Genomic DNA, 20,522 nt, shown 5'->3' on the forward strand with positions numbered 1-20,522 from the left:
AGCATTTCATTGTCTGGTTCCACCGTTGGTAGCCATTGTGAGATATGCACTAACGCCTCTGACACCAACCAACCTTCCGCCATGCTACCTTCCGGACGAGCTCGTTGTCGCACAAAGCCTTTTAGGGTTTTCATGAAGCGCTCCAGGAAGAACATCCATCGTGTATGGACAGGTCCAGCAATCTCCACCTCGTCCACAAGATGCACAAGAAGGTGAACTTGTATCGTGAGCATGCTAGTGGGCATGTATTTCTCAAAGAGACAGACCGTCTCAACTGCTCCCCGCCTTGTGGATTCAATAGAGGACGCCTTAACCTCTTTCTATGAGATCCATTGCACCAAAGTCGACAACTTGTAAATGGCCCCGCGAATTTCTGGAGTAAGGCATCCCGCGATCACGATCGGTAGGACAAACTGCCACAAATGAGAAAGCATTAAGAATAATGGTCACTTTTCAAATTTCAAAATGTCCACGCTAATTAAAATCTATTCTGTTCACAAACCTGACATATCTTATGCCAATCATGGGATTTTAGCCCAGACATTTGGTCATCTTTAGAAAATGCGGACCTGAGAGAACGCATCATACCCGTCGGAGTGCGGATAGACTTGATTACTTACTTCACAATGCGCTCTTCTTTGGTAGACAAAATCCAGGGAGCACGAGGAAGCTGCACTCCCCCTTCAGCACTCGACTGCGGCCAAAGCGCCTCCATCTTACCTACCTCCTTTAAATCCATTCGTGACCCTATAGTGTCTCTCTTTCCTGTGATGTGGTCCCATAGCAAGCTGCCCACATTTTTGAAAATATGCATGGGATCCAACAAGTGGTTGACCTGTAAGTGGGTCCAATATGGCAACTCGTAGAAAACTGAGAACCGTCGCATTCCATTTGGATGTGATTCCGGGTTTACCATTTTCAGCTCGTACTAGCTTGCAACGTTCATACGTGCTGGAGGTCGTCCAAGAAAACCTTCCCTGAGTTCATGATCCTCCGGCAAGAAAGCGGCGTGTCCTTGATATACCATCTTCTTCATGGTTCGTGACCTTCGGGAGTCTAACTGTGGCCCACACAATGGACATGCATGATAACCTGAGGTAACGAGACCTGCAAGGCGATCCACGACCTAGTGAATACTTGATTGAATGAAATAAAATATAGATATTACCAGCGAGAACAAAGGTCTGCTCACCTGAGCACTCTCCCAATCCCGGAAAGTCATGCATCGTCCACATGAGAATGGCTCGAATGTTGGCTGACCGCCGACCATCGCGCTTGCTCATATCTTGCACCGTGACCCCCTCCTTCCACAAAATCTTAAGCTCATCGACTAATGGACGAAGATATACGTCTATATTTTTTACTTTGTAGCGGCCCGGGACGAGCAAGCTAAGGATGAGATGTCCTTTCTTTGTAGAAAGCCATGGAGGAATGTTGTAGTTGACAAGCACTATAGGCCACACACTGTAAGAAGTCGAGCGCAGACCGAATGGGTTCACACCATCCATGGCGAGACCGAGCCGAAGATTCCTTGGCTCTCGCGCAAAGCCTGGGAAGGTAGAGTCAATGTGGCTCCATGCGCGCGAATCTGCTGATATTCGTTGAACTCCATCCGTGGACCTATTCTGCACATGCCACGTTGTCAAGCTTGCCATGGCAGACGTGCGAAACATGTGGTTTATGCGGGGGATGAGCGGAAAGTGTCTGAGAACTTTTTGAGGGATGGTCTGCCCTTGCAAGTCCTGTCGATACCTGTGAGCACCACACTTTGGACATGTCTCCATAGTCTCGTATTCATCTCGAAACAATATGCAGTCGTTGATATATGCATGGATGTTATTATAGTCCATACCAAGCTTCCGTAAAACATGACGTGCATCATCACGAGATTCAGGCATGGTGTTTGCAGGTGGCAATATATGATATTTCAATAACCTGAAAAAAATCATAAAACACCTTGAAAAAACACAAATGTTTGCAATAATACTGTTTTAAAAAAAACAATAAAGTCTGTGTGCAAGGTACCTGAATAACTCAGTCACACTCGTATCGCTCCAACCGTATTTTGCTTGCACACTTAAGAGTGCAAGCAATGTCTTCAACCGAGATACTCGGCACCCATCATATAATGGTATGGATGCTTCCTCTCTAAGCGGGTCAGATGTCTCAACATCCATGGGAATCAATGCATCGATCATTGCTTCCATCTCAGGCTCCAAGATTGTAGGCAAGTCGGGAAGGTTGTCTGTCTCCTCTGGCATTGACGGTATAGATGGACCTTGCGAGTGGTCGATTGGCTCCTGCAATCCATCCATCGCACGTCCACAAACTCTTCTAATTGGCCGCAAAGGGTACACTCCTCCTTGGGTCGAGACATCACCCCCCTGGATACAAAATTTGCCAACAAGACCCAATCTTATTGTGTATGGTTTTCAATTATCTTGAGAGTACAATGCATGAAAAATGCTAACTTCAAATTATCGTTTGCTGAAAATCCGCAATCGCCTGATCAATGATCTCAGATTGAAACTCGCCAAATCGTCGTACGTGTTCTATAGACAATCGGCATTTTCGTCTAATTGCCAACTTGCATTGAGAGCAAGGACATGGGACATGCTGATTAAGATACGTCTCGCGGTCTTGAACAATAAGACCTTCTTCGTTTGCCATCTTATCTACATTACAGCAAACGAGGCTTAAATGGATAGCTTTATGGAGATGTACGTCAAGTTGCAAGTTGATCATAAACCTTGCATTGTATATAGTAGTTGAGAGATTTTCCGATGTTATATCTCGGCCTCCCATCATGCTCAACGATCTGTTTGTCCCAGTAGATAATTATTTGTTATATCTCGGCTTTGAGTATAAGTAATCCATTTTAAAATTAATGCGCGCCATCTATGAAATTTTATAACTATAGTAATAAAATTTATTTCAATCAATTCTACTCATAGTCATAAGACCTGAGAGAAATTATCCTATACTCAATTTAAGGGTTTCTTCTTCTATAACAATAATTTTGGGTTCATTTTGATGAAGTACGTGGCCCATGGCAAAGCACATTGCATACCATTATCAATAAGTCTATTATCTTAAATTTCCTTCCCCTCCCTCTCCCTCTCTTTCTCTCCCTCTCCCTCTCTTTCTCTCTTTCTCTCACCCTCACCCTCTCCCTCTCGTTCTCTTTCTCTCCCTCTCTCATTTCTTTCCCCTCCCTCTCCCTCTCCCTCTCCCTCTCTTTCTCTTTTTCTCCCTCTCCCTCTCTATCTCTCTTTTCCTTCCCCTCCCTCTCCCTCTCGTTCTCTTTCTCTCCCTCTCTCATTTCCTTCCCCTCCCTCTCCCTCTCCCTCTCCCTCTCTTTCTCTTTTTCTCCCTCTCCCTCTCTATCTCTCTTTCTCTCTCATTTCCTAAACAAGCAAAAAATAAAGTGATTTAAACATCCTCCAAGCAAAAGGGAGAGGGAGAGATACAATGCACTCTCCCTCTCTTTCTCTTTCTATCCCTCTCTCATTTCCTTCCCCTTCCTCTCCCTCTCGCTCTCTTTCTCTCTCATTTCCTCTCCTAAACAAGCAAAAAATAAAGTGATTCAAACGTTAAACAAGCAAAAGGGAGAGGGAGAGAGAGAATGCACTCTCCCCCTCCTTCTCCCTCTCTTTCTCTTTCTCTCCCTCTCTTATTTCCTCCCCTCCCTCTCCCTCTCCCTCTATTTCTCTTTCTTTTTCTCTTTCTCTTTCTTTCCCTCTCCCTCTCCCTCTCCCTCTCTTTCTCTCTTACTCTCTCGTTTCCTCTCTTCAACAAGCAAAAAAGAAATTAATTTAAACATTAAACAAGCAAAAGGGAGAGAGAGAGAGAGAATGCACTCTCCCTCTCTTTCTCTCCCTCTCCCTCTCCCTCTCCCTCTCTTTCTTTCCCTCTCTCTCCCTCTCCCTCTCCTTCTCTTTCATTTCCTCTCCTAAACAAGCAAAAGAGAACGATTTAAACCTTCAACAAACAAAAGAAAGAGAGAGGGAGACTCACCAATGAGATATGGCGAGCGTGGGCGGCTTCTCTTTGCAACGAGGGCTCCTCCTCTCCTTCGCGAACAACGGCGGTGGCGGTGGCGGCGGCGGCGGCAGCAGCAAGTCTCTTCCTCTTCTTCTCTCACAAAGCCTTCGCTCTCTCCCTCGCTCTCGCTCTCAAAAGGCGAAGAAAAGAAAATGAAAACGGCGCTCTGGTTTCGGCCGCGCTTTTTTTCCCTGCGGCGTCGCTATTTGCGTCGCATTTGCGGCGTCGCTATGCAACGCCAATAGCGACGCCCATAGCAACGCCGATATCCGCCGTCGCTAATCGGAGTCGCTAATTGCCCAATTCCTTGTAGTGCAATGAGAGTGCTACTTCCACAAGGAAACAATTGCATGCATATACTATTATGAGTATCAACCTCATTTGGATAACAATCTAACCTACTAGAGCATCATTGTTGGAATTGTTTGAATTATCAACACCAACTTTAGATCCTTGAGGATGGATTGACTAAGCTCTCCTATTTGGGTGCACTTCCTGAATATATTAGATTGCCTGAAAGAATAACTTCTCATGGTGTTCACTATAGCATATATTGCTATGCTACTTTTTTTCTACATCCTTTCCTTGAGAGTGCCTAATAATCAAGTTGTTCTTTTAGATGTCAATATACAATAAGATGTATGTTGAAGACTACTTAGATGAGTACAAGACCATGCTATTGCTTTAGAAAATATATGATTTCTCGCCTATCTTGGAAGTATAAGTTTTCACCTCAAAGTATTCACTATCCAATACTATTATTACAAAAATTCATTATCATGTCTTTGAATAGAATTGATCAACTAGCTTTTGCAATAGTGAAATAGCAATAGTATGTTTACAAAAGTATGTTGAAAGAGAGTACCTAGGTCATGTTTGGAAAAGTGGAGGTGCATTTCAATTCTCATAGGATATCCACATGTCTAGTTTAGCAACTGTCAAGCTTGAAAGTTGTATTGGAAGTCAAGGATCAATCTTGTTATGGCAAGGAGTAGTTTGCCCCTTGTACAAGATAGTCTATTAGCTTGTGTTCTCACACTTTGCAAGTCAATATGTTTATTACAATAACTCCAAAGTTTACAACAAATGTAGAATTTGTCTACAAGGTCTGCAAAGTTTAGTGTAGGAAGGACCACATTTATCATCATGACTAAATCACATTTAAAGTTGTACTTGTCTTGTAGATAACTACATTTAATGGAGAGCTTCTTGACCATTAGCCTCCATCTTTGTACGTTGATTTTGTATGCTCCTAGCCATTGGTCATTCCTTCCACATCTGATGTAAGTAATCAAAATAGCCATGAGATAAGAGAGCTCAATGTCAGTGAGGTCATGCTGATTTTGGATTTCCCCAAGCGCGAGCCATATGGGTACACCCTTGTTATGCAAAGCTCTAGCCCTTGTGCCCCTTCTATGGATGTGCAAAAGAAATCGAAAAGCACCTCTTCTAGGACTACTTACATGTCACCCCAATGTGGGAGGTGGCTCAATCAAGCCAATCTCACAAGCAATTTTTGGATGACAACAATCCTCTTTGGAGGCCATGCAAGTTTGAATCCTATCACTTGGAAGCTTGTTAGCCTAGTCAGTGGGCTAGCACTTCGATTGATATGGTCTAAGACAAACAATCTGATCTTTAGAAATGCCAAGAGAGAAAAGCCTCACAATGGTATCGATCAATGTAAGCTTGAGTTGCTGTCAATGCTTAGAATGATCAAGGAGAAAGATTGGACTTATAAGGTGACGTATAAAAAGATATGTTATAAGGCTCAGTGCCTCGCCGCGTCATTATGATGCACCTTTTCGACCTTTATGAATATATGAGCATTGAGCAAGCGCATTAAAAAAACTAAGTTTAATGGATGCTTAACAATGCATTTATGTAGCTAAAATGGTGATTGGGGTTGTAAATTGTAATTTCTTTCCCTGGACAAAGTGGGCGGTGCACGTGAGTGAACTGGTACTAGTAGTGGGGGCGTGGCTGCCTTTGCAATCCGCAGCCGGCTATAAAAGCCGGCTGCGGTCCGCACCAGCCTCTCATCGCCACATGCAATATTGCAAGCATATTACTAGTCCTGCATTGAGCGCCAGTCTAGTGCAATCAGCTTAATTACATTCGCTTCAGCTAGTCAGTCATGGACTCAGCCTGGTTCCAGGGCTTTGTCGATCGCTGCCGCCAACGAGGCTCCCTTGCTTCAGTGAAGGAGTGGGTTGCAGCCCATGCCCAGCCGGCCCCTGCTGTCGCTAGCAAACCGGCGGCTCACTCGACCGGGCGCCTCGGCGTCACTCCCCGGTCGGTGCAGATAAGCCCCAGGAACGACGTGCGCACGTCCGCCGTTGCTTCAGGGGCTGGCATAGACCTCAGCTTTCCACCAGCCTCGTCCTCCCCCAGCGACTACAACATCTTTGCAGACATCACCCTTCACGACCAAGCTGCCGCCACCATAGCCAGCGCCTCTCAGGAGCTAAGCGGGTTCACCGCCGATATGGCGTTGGACGAGGGGGTGGTCCTCGATAAGTTCCGCGCGTACCTCAACGACTTCATTGCGCCGCACTGGCTGATGACGTTTTACAGGCAGCAGGAGGCCGTTCATGATTCCGACAATCATAGCCAGTTCGTGCGCGACCTGGTAAGCATCGTAACAGAAGGGCTGCGGGCGGTGGGGGCGGGTGACGAAGACATCGCGCGAGCGGAGGAGTCTGTGCAGAGCCTGTCGCAGAGGCTGTCCGGCAGCAACAGCCAAGAGGAGCAGCTCACCCTCTTCTCCAGTTTCTGGATACAGAGGCCCAATTCAACCGACCCTGTCAACTACGGCATCTTCTACACCACCGTGGAAGCCCGCTACACGCCCAATGGCAAGACCGAAGTCCTCAGCACCTCCGTCAACACCTACTCGGTCATTTTCTCTCTCAACAGTGGCGTGCTCATCGAATATGAGGAGGATTACAATGCCCTGCTGACGAGGTCGGTGGGAGACTGGCTCAGTGCTCACAATATCTGAGGATGCAATGCAATTCCCACCTCATGATCCGCCGGCTTTCCACCAGCTGCTCAGAAAATAAAACAAGCCCAATACTACATGGCGGTTGAGGTTGACTGGGCGCACCTGGCTTCTCTTCTAGTACGGTTGAAATTGAGATGAGCTTCTCTCTCTTTTGTTTCCAAACGCGCGCGCGCACACACACACTCACGAGTCACTTCAGACACTCACACTCACTGATCTCACTCTCACTCTCACACACACACACTCTCTCTGTCTGTCTGTCAACACTCTCACTCACTCTTTCATACACACACACTCTCTCTCTGTCTGTCTGTCAACACTGAGCAGATTGGTTAATAGAATGGACTCACTCTCTCTCACTCTCACTCTTACTCTCACTCAGGCTCTCTCTCTGTCAGTCAGCACTGAACAAATTGGTTAATAGAATGGAGTTTGGCAACATGTGCGTATGAAGGTTAATCCGTCTAGTTGATTGGGCGCTCCTCCTTGAAAGGACGACTCAAGGTGCAAGTAGTTTAACGTTTCTCTCTCTCTCTCTCTCTCTGTCTCTCTCTCTCTCTCATTTACGATCGTTTTCATGTGAGCTTAAACAAACATTTAAACATTCCCCATTTGCAATTTTCATGTGGCAACAAACATAATTTCCTATGCACAAATGGATATAATGTCTGCAAGCGAAAAGGGGGGGGGGGGGGCGCGCGGCACTGGGGGCTGCTGACTTTAAAACAAGGGTTGAAGCCATAATTCTACAACCCTAGTTTTTTCCACGTCTTCTTGCATGCTAGTATGCACACAATGAAGTAGCTTGATACAACCAAATGTTCAATGCAAATATGAAACAAGAACAAGAATGACCAAACAATAGTATTCATTCCATTATAATATGTACATAAAGCTTTGAAAACCAAAGCTTGACTTACATACAAGATAGAGAAACTCAAGTATGTGAAATCTTGGCTTGGATTACAATTTACAAGTACTCTAACCAAAGATAGTATGTCTCATCTACTACCCTTATTAAAAGCATTTGACTTGCTTGTTCGTGCTTTCTTCTCTCCCTCTTCATAGTCTTATGCATACACAAATGAGACACCTTAAATATCAACCACAATAAGAAAAACATTAGAATTCTTAAAATTAGAATCATACAAGCTTAATGAATCGCTTTCCAACTTAACAAATTGTTTGAATATTTCAATACTAGAATTAAAAACCAAATTATAATTGAACTAATTAGATCATTCTCATATACCTTTTTAGATTTATAAAAGCTAAGTCCAATGCTCTAGTTTTTTGAGAATAATAGCATCTTGTGTAGTAATGATCTCTTTGAACTATTCCTTAGATGGAGTCTTGGTAGGAAGTGGCCAATCATCAATATGTTCTTGTATCTTCATATCCAATAAAGGGGGTAAGTACTTGACAATGTAATTTATCATTCAAGGAGAGCATTAGGAAAATTTTAGATCTTAAAATAACCCTATAAGGAAGCTTAACTAAAACATTCTCTTTAAAAATAGAGGTACAGTAAATTCTTTGTAAATAAACTCCAATTTGTTGTGTAGATTGCATGTTTAGATCTTATTCTTCAAGAGCTTTCTAGTGATATATAGATTGATGGGGTTTGGAAGTGGAATAAGATAGTTATACCAAAGATTTTACTTGCCTAGGAAATATTATTGTAAGAAAGTCTTCTTTAATGTTACATAGACTTGTTTTTGGCAAAAAAACCAAAAATACAAAAGGAAAAAAAAGGATCACCTAATATACAAAATAAATATATTCGAATTTTGAATGCCAAACTTTCTAATCATTTGGAAAGTTGAACAAGGTAGACATAGGAATGGGGTGGAGTGCAAAAAGGCTTTCTAGTACACACACACACACTCTCTCTCTGTCTCTATCTCTCTCTCTCTCTCTCTCTCTCTCTCTTTACATAATGCTCTTATGTGTCCACACTTTATGGTCACTCTTGATTTATTTCGATAGTAATGTGTGTGAGCACATGACTTAGGACCACTAAAGAACTTTTTCCCTCTTTAGAAGGCTTTTTCCTTGAGCCTTATATATGTCTCTAGAATACTTAGCCTTATAAATATTCTCTGATACATCTAAATATAATTTGAGTTGCACTCTCTCCAGCTTCTTCCAAGTTGCATACTTGCATTCCTACAACCCTAAATCTAATAATTTGTATCAGAGTGGTCTCACATATGGTCTGGAATATACGATATGAGAACTCTATGAGTAGACATATTTAGATCATTCAACATGCTCACATGGAGTGGACCTTGCTTAATATTCATATCCCTTGGTATTGTTGCCATTTAATACTTGAATATCAATGGACTTATAAAAGCTCTTTATAATGTGAAAATACATCAAGCTATAACTACAACAAACTTGGGCCAGAGTTGTTGAGAAATGAAAAATGATGTATGCTCCAAGAAGAGCTGTCCTAAATCCCATATACATAGTGAGGAGATCAGTGGAACAACCCAACTTCTATGAAGCATTGTACTTGACTATCACTTTCATAATGGTGAATACAATATCATTATCCTTTCCTCTTTCAGTTAGTGTCACTGTCATTGTCAGTCCAATACTGTGGGAGCTCTCGCTCAACCGCCAAGACCCACGGACTGCTTATTATTTGAAGCATTAAAGTTATGCCCATTTTTGTGCACTAGGGTCACTGTGGACAGGGTGCAGACCGCTCTAGGACAAGCACAGTAATTCCATTGTAGAAAATTCTGATAATTTTCTATTACAAAGCTTAATAGCTCATCTCAAAGAGGACTTTGTTCTCTCCAACCTTAGCCAAAAATCTCATCAATCCGAGTTCTCCACAAAAAGTTACGCTCCTTTTACTGACAGGAGGTCCTGTGGACTGCATCCAGATGGCTGGCCAAAAAGGCAAAAGCAAGGCCTAAGAGGAACTCCAGAGGGAGATTCGAGACTCTTGGACTCTCAACGCCTGGTGGGTGTTGCATTTTCTAGTGCTTGAGGCTGCTCTCTAGTGTCATGTAGTGCTTATGGGCTGTTGATCAGATCCAAATGGCTTTGATCCCGTGATTTCTACATTGGAGATTTTGACCCGTGATTTCTATAGATTCATCAACAGCCTTGTCTTCTAGGATACTATCTTCTACATCAAGCTTAAGTCATTGTGTCATGCTCTGCTATAATTCAGCTACTCCTTTTGCTACATCTTTAGCAGTTGCAAGTGCTTGATGTTCAAGGCAATCCCTTAAAACATCGCAACTCAATAACAATAGTACAAAATTGAAGGAACCATGACAAACATAATGGCCATGTTCTATAGCAGCTCTCACAGAGTTGTCATTTATCAGTAAGTTTGAACAATAGTTCTTCATTTATAAAAACAAAAGGTTCCAATCACTACCTAAGTTGAACTTGGTACTCTTAATGGACCTGCAATTACTGCTCCTATTACATGACCATTTGGCCTTGCCGTGGACATACTAAGTCCACAAAGTTGTTCTGCAAGTGTCAACATCAAATAGAAATTGGTCAATATCAAATAGATGCCCGAGTAAGTTGCAAGCAACATTAATATGTACCACTTTTATTGGACTCAAACAAGAGCTAGAGTCGGGGAAACCTCAACCCCTTAATTAGCATAATTGGACAAAAGCTTGCTAAATATCAAGAATGTGAACTCATGCAACCTCGCATGCTGTCAGTCCATACTTAAGATCCATGTAGCTATGGAGCAGCACCCCATGGCATTTAAACCACTATCTTGACACAAAAAGGCAAGCATTATAGCCTCAGAGATTTGATTTTGGGCAAAGCAAATTTCCTTTCAATTACTGCTTGCGTAACCAATTGTTCCCTAGCTCTCATCTCCAAATTTTGACACCAATAAATCTTGGATTCATTTGGCTATAAACTATAGGTATGGAAAGGGGTAGCAACAACATCACATCTATTGATGACAGCAAAAGTTCCTTGGTTGTAAGAAGCAGTACTCAACAACCTTCAACAGCAGTGTCATGACCAGCAACAACTCAAATAGCAGCAGGTTCTCATGGCAATGAATAGGGTGACCATAACCAAACATCTTAACTTGTTTTTAAACAGTATTTAAACTTAAATGGAAAGGAAAATAGAAAGGCTCAATGAAACAACATACCTCTCTGAAGCTTTTGGACTTGAACAAGAAGTTCCACTAGGCTGGGAGTCCAGAGAGCTCTGCGGTGTATGATGATCCTTGACTTATGTCCCACCAGGCTCAGATTTTTAAACTTGCAGTTTGTGAAAAAATTCGAGGCAATAAGACTTTTGAGAACCCCCAAAATTTTATTCCATTGGATATCTTTCTTTTCTTCTACTGCCTCCTTATTTGTAGACGATGCATCCTATAAGCTGTCATAAATAGAGCCCCTGTCTACCACCCTAGAAGATCTATGCTTCTCTCTCGATTGGCTTGGTATCTAGATGCTTCTTGTATGTTGTCATACCATGCATGATAGATCTGCAAAGGTTAAGGTCTGCACTCATTCTTGATGATGACTCCTTGCCAATTACTGAGAGGGACAAGCTTAAAAAATGATTGCCATAGGTTATGTGGCTCACCAGTACTTAAACAACTCAAAAGTAGGTAGTCAATATTTGACCTAGGAGTGGATCAACGTCTGATTATTGAATTCTCAAACTGACATGGTAATAATCTACATCAATGAGCAATGATCATGGCATCACATGGTAAAACTTTTCAATGAGAAGGGCCAAATCATGGCAGCCACCTATAGTGCTTAATCTGTTCTTTGTGGACCCAATTCTCGACCCTCCTGAAGCATAGCCTATCTAGCCTCCTAAATGCATCAAAAAAACATAAAAATTTACATTATATATGTACCACCACATAAAAACGAGAGCCATAAATAGAAAATAGAATCTCTTTCCTCACCCCTCAGTTGATAAGATACAAGTCTATTGTCACCCCAACACCCTCTCACTATATCTGAGCATGATGATATATAAGAAGCCCATTCTTCACACTATTGCCCATCGTATGCTCGGGGGGGTCACCTTATAGAACATGTAATATACCACGTGAGTTCAAAAGAAAGGGTATTTTTATTATGTTGACTTACAGTTTTCCAAAAACAGAAGGGGTTTATAAATGCACCTCATGTAAAATTTACATTAGGGGTCTTTTTATTAAAAAAAATTCAGAAGCATACTTTTTTAGGGAGACAGGGGGGGGGGGAGGGAGGGGGTGTGTGGGGTGGTAAGGGGATGAGTGGGGGGAAGATGGGGGGAGGGGAATCAATACTTAAAGGCATATATATTCTCACGAGACAAATATTTACAACTAGCATGTGGGAGGGGGGGGGGGTGGATTCTATCATAGCTTTTCATCAATGTGAATTTACCTTGTGTTCACATTAAAATCTAGAAAACTTCCAAGTTTGAGGATTATAGGCAACATAGGTGCTTTTGTTGGGTGAGGCAAAGCATTCATAGTTGTTCCCTCTCCTTGCAATTTTATTGGCATTGCCCTTTAGGGCATATGCTAGTAAAATGGTGCGTGGCAAGGTAGTGCATGGCTCCAAAAAATTAGACACACTTTATTCAAGTTAAGTGGCTCACTATCTTGAGTAAAGTGGCCCACTTTATGAGTTATGAGTTGTGGATATTGGAAAAAAAGAGTCCTTAAAATTAGGCATTGGCTACATCAAGGCATATTAGAAGTGTTGGGGGAGGGCAATCAAGAGGTTTCTCAACTCACTCAACCTTGTAAACTACCATGGATAGTGGTCGAAATAGAAGTGGTACAATAGTGTAGTAGTAAATCGCATCTTAGTATGGATAGCACCCCCCCTCTTTGCATAGAAGGCAAGAAGATCAGCCAATCATTGTCTTCCACTCATGTTAAGAAGCCACATTTGTAGAATCTAGGCTCAAGGATTATGGCTTTTGTAATGAAGATGTCATTGTGCATGATTTTCTTGGTTCTCTTATTGATGCTAAGGAAGATAATGCAGCTACTAAGTTGGATTTTCATCACTTTAGACATCGGTATATTTCCTATATCTTGTAGTGGAGCATATAACCTAAAGATAGGATCAAATTCATAATCTTCTTCTTCGTAGTCATCATCTTCCCCCAAGCGTGCTTTCTCTAGAACATTCCAAATTGACAAGTAGGAAAAGGAGACAAATACAATACAACTCAACTTTATCCATTGGGCCTGGTTTAGAAACAAAGCAATTAATGGTTTTTGTGAATTTTTTCTCAGTGGAAATTCTTGAATCCCTGCTCAAAACAAATGCTAGGGCTTCCATATGGGAGAAGAAGTAAACAAAAAACTATAGCTTGAGGAGTGTTCACCAAAAATCCAAGATTTAATGTAAAGTGAATTGAAAAAATTTCAAAAATACCCTCAATTTTTAAAGAAGAAGGTTTTAAACCTTGAACCCTTGAAAATTTTTAGTTATAAAAATGAAAAAATACATGTAATTTGATTCAAGAATCCTTCCAAAGTTATAAGTTAAAGGTTTTTGTATTTGCTACCAAAAGTATTTTTCATGAACACTGAGACCGGGATATTTTGCTACTTGTGACATTTCATAAATAGAACCAACAATCATTCTTTCATAATTTAAATAATTCTGCTAGTTAAGATGTGGTTGCATTAATGTTGTGTGTTACAAATAACGTAACCTTAGAGCTACAAGGGTATACTCAAAGTATCGAAATCTACTTGTTTGACATCAGTTTGTTGAGCTAACACAGAGAGAGAGAGAGGGCGAGCGAGCCACCATGGACATCTCTCCGAGCTCGACAAGCTTGTGCTAGCTCTTCATGAGGCTGAGGCAATCAAATTCAGGAGCTTCAAGCTCAAGAGCGACATCACCTCCCCCAGATCCATCAACCTCCGTTTCATCGTCTTCTTCCCTGACGTGCTTGTGCAGGTTGCACAGGCCATCTGGTGCACCGTTTCCTCCCTCTACTTCGACGTCATCTGTGGCGTCCCCTACACCGCACTCCCCATTGCCACCGCCATCTCCCTCGCTCGGGCCGTTCCCATTGTCTTGCACCAGAAGGAGGTCAAGGACTACGTCACATGCAAGTCCATCGAGGGCGTCTTTTGCCCTGGCCAGTCCTGGCTAGTCCTTGAGGACCTCGTCACCAGCGGCGCCTTTGTCCTCAAGACTGTCGCTCCGCTCACTAATGTCTCACCGATGCTATTGTGCTGATCAACAAACAGTAGGGGGGCCGTGCAACCCTGAACCAGAATGGCGTGAAGCTTCATACTGCGCTCGAGCTGATTCAGATGGTGGAGGTGCTCGTGTAGCATAGGAAGCTAAACGAAGATGTGGCTGCCTCTATGCAGCAGTTTTTGGCAGAGAATCAGACTTCCTTGCGAGGTCCAGCACAAAGGCAGGTTCCCCATCCTCCTAAGAGCAGGATGTCTTACAGCCAACGTGCTCTTCTTGCACAGAACGCAACAGCAAAGAGACGTTTTGAGCTCATGGAGAGGAAGAAGAGCAACTTGTCATTGGTTGCAAATGTGACACAACAGAAGAGTTGTTGGTTATATCTGAAAAGGTATGTATAAGCTTTTTTCATCAAGATGAGGATGGTAACTTCTTGTCTTCTGTCTGATGCTATGGCCTATTTATGTGCCCCTTTCCACTCACTTAGTATTGTTGTATTCGATTACATCCACTTGGAGAGAGGGAGACTGAATGCACTGCTGGTCATCACACATGTTGGTATTTCTGTAGCACTGTACTGTACATCTGATGCTTTCATTTATGGATCCTATTGCCCATTCATCATTCGCTTTTGAGTTCTTGTTCTTCACTATTTTCATGATTTGTCTTTTATCACTTCTGTTCATTTGTGCATTCTCACATAGTATAAAAAATGACTGTTTTGGCTGCTGTATTTACATTGATTACATGTCTGCAATCTTTGCATTTGCTGCTTCCCAACCTGCTTCATGTTGGGTGACCTATTTACCTGCTAATCTGAGCTGATGTAACCTACATTTTCTACTGTGGAGCTTCTTCTACAGCTGGATGACATCATTCTTGAATCATGAAACCTGTTTTCTATTGTTATAGATGGCTGCACCTTGTGTTTTTGCTGCTACACCTGTTGTGGAGAGCTGGGACTGCTTTGCAAAGGCTGATTACATTGTTGCCTGTGGTTGTGATCCCTTACTACTCCACTGTTTGGGTTGGTATCTGTGCTTTTTTGATTGTTTGTGTGAGATTGAACTGCGAGCTAATTGTTGAATTCTTGTGTTGTTCAGGATGATTGACCTGAAGTGCCCCATGTTTCTCTCTCTATTCTCTATTCAGTTAGAACAATAGTGAGATTTGATGGTATAACTTAACCAATAACACAAGCAATCGATCAATGTGAGCTTTTCTGTCCTTTACATTGATTTCAAGTTACATAATTGGAAAACACAACAGTTCAAGGAAAAACAAAATGTATGCCTTTTAATTGTTCCTTGGAACTTAAATATACTAACACTTCAAGTCCAGAGACCTTCTTGATGCAATAATTTGCTCCACATTAGTACAATCATCTAGACAAAGAGGAGCATTTCTTCAAGGAGCTGTCTGATTGGACCTGTGTGTGGTACAATTGAAGCCATCTTTACATGTTTCGGTTGTATATACTTATCTGGTGGATGCTGTCATGTGCAGGTTATGTGAGTTTACTATTGTAAAGGCCTTGGTTAGGAACATCACCACAATATTCGATCAAGGCAGTTGCAGTACGAGTTACGAGAGACTGAGGTATTCACCATCACTTGCCAAATATGTAATTAGTAGGCCCACCTCTTAACTAAGGGCAACAAAAGACCACAGCTAGGCTGGGCGCAGACAGTTGTCAGTGCATTAGTTAGTCAAGTGCATCTATGTCTAGTAGGTGCATTTTTTGCATCTAGAAAAGATGAGGTTGTCTAATAGGCTAGATGCAAAAAATGCACCTACTATAGTGGTTGCACTTATTGCATCTATGTCTAGTAGGCTGCTCACTGGAGTGGTTGCTAAAGCAGCCATTGGACAGACTCCAGAGTTAAAATATTATGTCAAAGGGATATTGGAGAATGTCAAATTCTTCATAGTGCTATTTGGTATTATAGAACACCAAGAAATCATAGGTTCAAAGGGGTGTTGAAGGGGGAGTCTCAAAGTATTGTGATCATCCATCATTGTTATGTGGATTATTGAACTTGTTTTCCTCTTTGTGGTGTCGTGGGCTTGAGATGTGAACATTGCTTGACCTATTTCAGCTTGTGCAAGGCTAGGATTTTGGTGCAATCTAGACAAACTTGTACTTAGAACCATCTCCTTAACTTGGATCACAATTCAATTGTTATGTTTGGGGTCTTTTAGATGCTAAATATTTTACTTGCAAAGTCTATTTGGATTCTTGAGTAGAAAGTTCAAAAGATTATCAATCTTGTTGTGAGAAGGGTCACTTCTAAGGAAATGCTAGGGCAATAGAGAAGGCACAATTTTTACAAGGCATATGGCAATACAATCTAATTGAATGCTCAATGAGAGAAGAGTGTATCAAAATGAAGTATGTACAAGGAGGCCTTTGATCTTCATGTCTGGAGGGCTAGGATTGGAGGTGAGTTGATGGAGTTAGAGATGTTGGAAATAGCTCCAAGAGGATGTTGCATTGAGACGAATCCCAAATGTAGTAGCAATAGTTAGACAATGATGATGGGGCAACTTGCACAGGCTAGAAATGGTGACATTTGAGAATGTGTAGTAGTGGATCACTTGAAAAGGGAAATGATGAGCAACATGTTTTGTAGAAAAGGATCATAGGATGTAGGTAGCCAAATTGTTTTGTGAGAGGGCATAATGGAAAGGAAAGTGAACTTGGAGAGAATAGAGGAGGCTTGAAAGAAACTTAAGAGTTAGAAGCAATAGTTAACAAGGTTGCAATAGTTAGCCCCAACATGCAGCTCGGAGCATTTGTGTGGGTGCTAGAGGGGGATGAGATAGAATGAGGAGGGCTGGATGAATGAAGAGTGGATGATGGATTAGTGGAGTGAGGGGGCAAGCTACCTATAAATGGGCAAGTTGTAGTCTCAACTAGTATATCAATCGACTAGGCCCAAAATATTGGCACCTAGGTGAGCTTGCCCATTGCCAAAGTGGCCATCACGATAGAAATGAAATGTATTGGTGCAACTTCCAATAAACACTTAAGCTCGGACACATAGGTAGGAGATGACGAGACATGATAGACATGATTGCTAATATCCCCTCTTAGATCCTAGATGTGGTGGGAGGCCAAAGAAGATGGACTAGATCCAAGGGTGGTAGGAGTGCCACTATCGATGAAGTCCATCAATGATGAATGCCAACCAAGAAGTAAAAGAACAATAGGGACAAAGGGCCATGGAATAGGCATGCAAGTGGTATGGGATGGTATCTCGATGATGAAGGAAAGAGACCGTCACATGAAGAAAAGGCTTGTGGAGGATTGTAATCCTTGAAGTTCCTCACAATCTTGGGTATCCCTCTCTAAAACACAAAGGCTAGGGAATCTAGAGTTGCATCTTTGATATTGTTCCCCTTTGAAAGGGATGGGGGTCCGAGGAAACGACCAAAATATATGGTGGGGGTGGGGTGGAATCTGTTGATGCATGGTACACAAATGGGAATGAAGGGGGCATCAGGAAACTACCTCAGAGGGCCCTTTACAAGAAGGGGCATGGAACCTATACAACTACAAATCCTATCAACTTGTCATAAGAATGGCCCTTGAAGAAGAATCTGTAGTGAGTATGGCTTTCTTGGTGAAGACAACTTAAGTACCTAGTCTAGTAAGGCCATGGATTGAGAGAAGATGAAATCCTAAGTTGAAAACATGTAGGATTTTCAAAATGGAGCTTGAAGTTGATGGTTGGGCGAAGGTGAGGGTATTTTTTCCAACACTTCTTTTGAAGGTGTGAGGTCTTCCCATAGTGTGGATACTTTGAATACCCGTTGTGGTTCCCTTTTGTATTTGTATCAAAGTCAGAAGATTACTTTGATTTCTTGGACCTCTTCTTCCCTTCCTTTTGCTTGCCTTGTCCTTCTCAAGAAAAATGATGGGATGGCATGCACTCATACCATATCAGGGAGATAGTAGGGATCGCGAGGAGAAACACAGAGTGTATGGCAAGCACTAATATTTAAATCTAAGGTTCACTAAAGGTTGGGGAGTACTCCAAGTTGCAAATGGCCTAGGAAAGCTAATTATGGATGGGCACATTTAAATTTGGACTGAAATTAATTTTTTGAATGATTAAATTTGAAAATTAATTAGCAGCTGGATAATGCTGGAAAATGGGTTTAGAAGGCTACCACTTGGCAAAAATGCCCATGCAAACTGAAGAGACATTTTTGGGGGCTTGAGAGATGGATTTAGTTCACTCAGCCTCCTGCAAGAGAGAGGAAGAAGATATTGTTGGTTTGATCTACAGCCATTGGAGGACCATCTAAGGCAGCCAGGAGCAAATAAATATCAATGTCCAGAATTGCAGCATCATTAATAGTTACCCTCTACATGACCCAGCAATGTCACCCACATAGTGATACCCACATGGTTATAGAGTAATGGGACTAGCATAAGTCTTAGCATAAGTCTTAGATGGGGGCTATTTTAGGATAAGCTAGGCTAGCTTCATTACTTTGGTATCAGAGCATTAGTTTTGATCCTGTCAGAAGTCATTTTCATGCATTAGATCTAGTTACGGTGACTAGGGAGTGAAAACCATAGTTAAAAATTAGTCATAGGAGTTAGTTCTTCCATAACCGTGGTCACACATGGAGATTTGTCACAAACTATGACTAAGATGGAGGTTCTTGGCATGAACTAGTGGATAATGGCGGGCTTCAGCTATTTTGGCAGGTTGTGACTAAAATTTTGACCAAAATCTTGGGTAACATGGACAAAATGAAAGCTACAGTCTTTAATGGAGACCAATCTTGAGTTACTTTTTTAAAAGACAGGGTTTCTTCTCTTTCTTCCAACTTTCTTTCATAGATTTCATGGAAAATTTCTACTCCTACCTTGATTTTATGACTTCTACCTTGCAAAAGCATTCCATACCAAGCTTCTTCATCAACTAAGCTTGCCAACAAGCATCATTTATGGTGGTTTTGCTTCAGATGTGTTGCTTGGTGTGGAGCTTTTAAAGTCTACAAGCACCATTTATGGAGGTTTTGCTGCTTCAGCTGTGTTGCTTGCTGTAGAGCTTTCAAAGGTGTCAATGCACAAGAATTGTTGTTCATAGGGAGCTAGCTTTAAATATTGATGAAGGACAGGTAGAAGGTATCTTATACACTAAGCTTCCATCCCAGAACTGCACCCAGGAGAGACAGACATTAATGAGTTCAGGGGCAAACAAACCGTTCACTGTGTTCTATCTCATCAAATCAAGAGGCACTTGATCATTGGGACGCCATTTCTGACTGTTAGCTTTTATTCCAGACTGCACACAGGAGAGACAAACATTGATGAGATCATGAGTTCATGATTAGTCATTCCAGAATTGCATGCAATGGCAAATACGATGAGGAGATTGAATAACTGGATAGATCATAAGATCTTCCTGTTCAATGTCACATTCGGGCGGCCATTCTCCAGATGATTCATGTTTGGCTTCAGCTACTTGTTCCTTTTCTTAGTAATCCTTCTCCTTTTCCTTTGCAAGCATACAAAGAAATCTGGACTAATGAGGCATCCTTTTGACCATCTTGCATCTTTGCTCGCCTTGACGTGGAGAAATTTGGACTGACGATGTATTCTTTGACCGACTTGCATCTTTGCTAGCCTAAGTCTGCGTCTTCCTGACAAGGGGAGTGTTCTGGCAAGAGAAGACGTCGAGTCCCGTAAAGGATGGATAAGTAGGTATTGGAGAGGATGAACCTATTGCAGATGGAGGTGCAGGAAATTGCTTCCCTTCACATCTCGATTGGAATTCTTGTGGCCATAAATGAAATGATTTAAGACGACCTCTGTGTTGTTTGTTTTGAGCACAGATTGGTAAGGAAGCATTAAATGTCTCCAAGGCAAGGCCAGAGTGGTTTGCTTGCATTTGGGGTTTGATATTGCAGGATTGGCAAAGTAGCGTTAATTGTTACTGCAGGACTGGCAAGGCAGCATTAATTGTCTCCAAGGCAAGGCCAAAGTGGCGTGCTTACACTTGGGGTTTGATATTGAAGGATTGGCAAGGTAGCGTTAATTGTTACTGCAGGACTGGCAAGGCAGCATTAATTGTCTCCAAGGCAAGTCCAAAGTGGTGTGCTTGCACTTGGGGCTTAGGGAAGGAGGAATAGGGGTGCCATCGCCTGCCCCTACTTGGGAGGATCCTCCGAAAAACTGCCATGTACCAAGTAAACAACCAAAAGATTGCTCTCAGGAGGTTTTTCCTTACAGGATATGGCAAAGTCTGATGTTATGG

The 20,522-nt window shown here is 42.1% G+C and overlaps 1 pseudogene; it reads left to right on the forward strand.

The window, feature by feature from the left end:
* Positions 1–6,181: 6,181 nt before the first annotated feature.
* Positions 6,182–15,730, forward strand: LOC148028007 (uncharacterized; annotated as a pseudogene).
* Positions 15,731–20,522: the final 4,792 nt, after the last annotated feature.

This window comes from Lygodium microphyllum, chromosome 12 (assembly GCF_053477565.2).
Source record: "Lygodium microphyllum isolate KBCC chromosome 12, Lygodium_microphyllum_v1.1.10, whole genome shotgun sequence".
Lineage (NCBI taxonomy): Eukaryota > Viridiplantae > Streptophyta > Polypodiopsida > Schizaeales > Lygodiaceae > Lygodium > Lygodium microphyllum.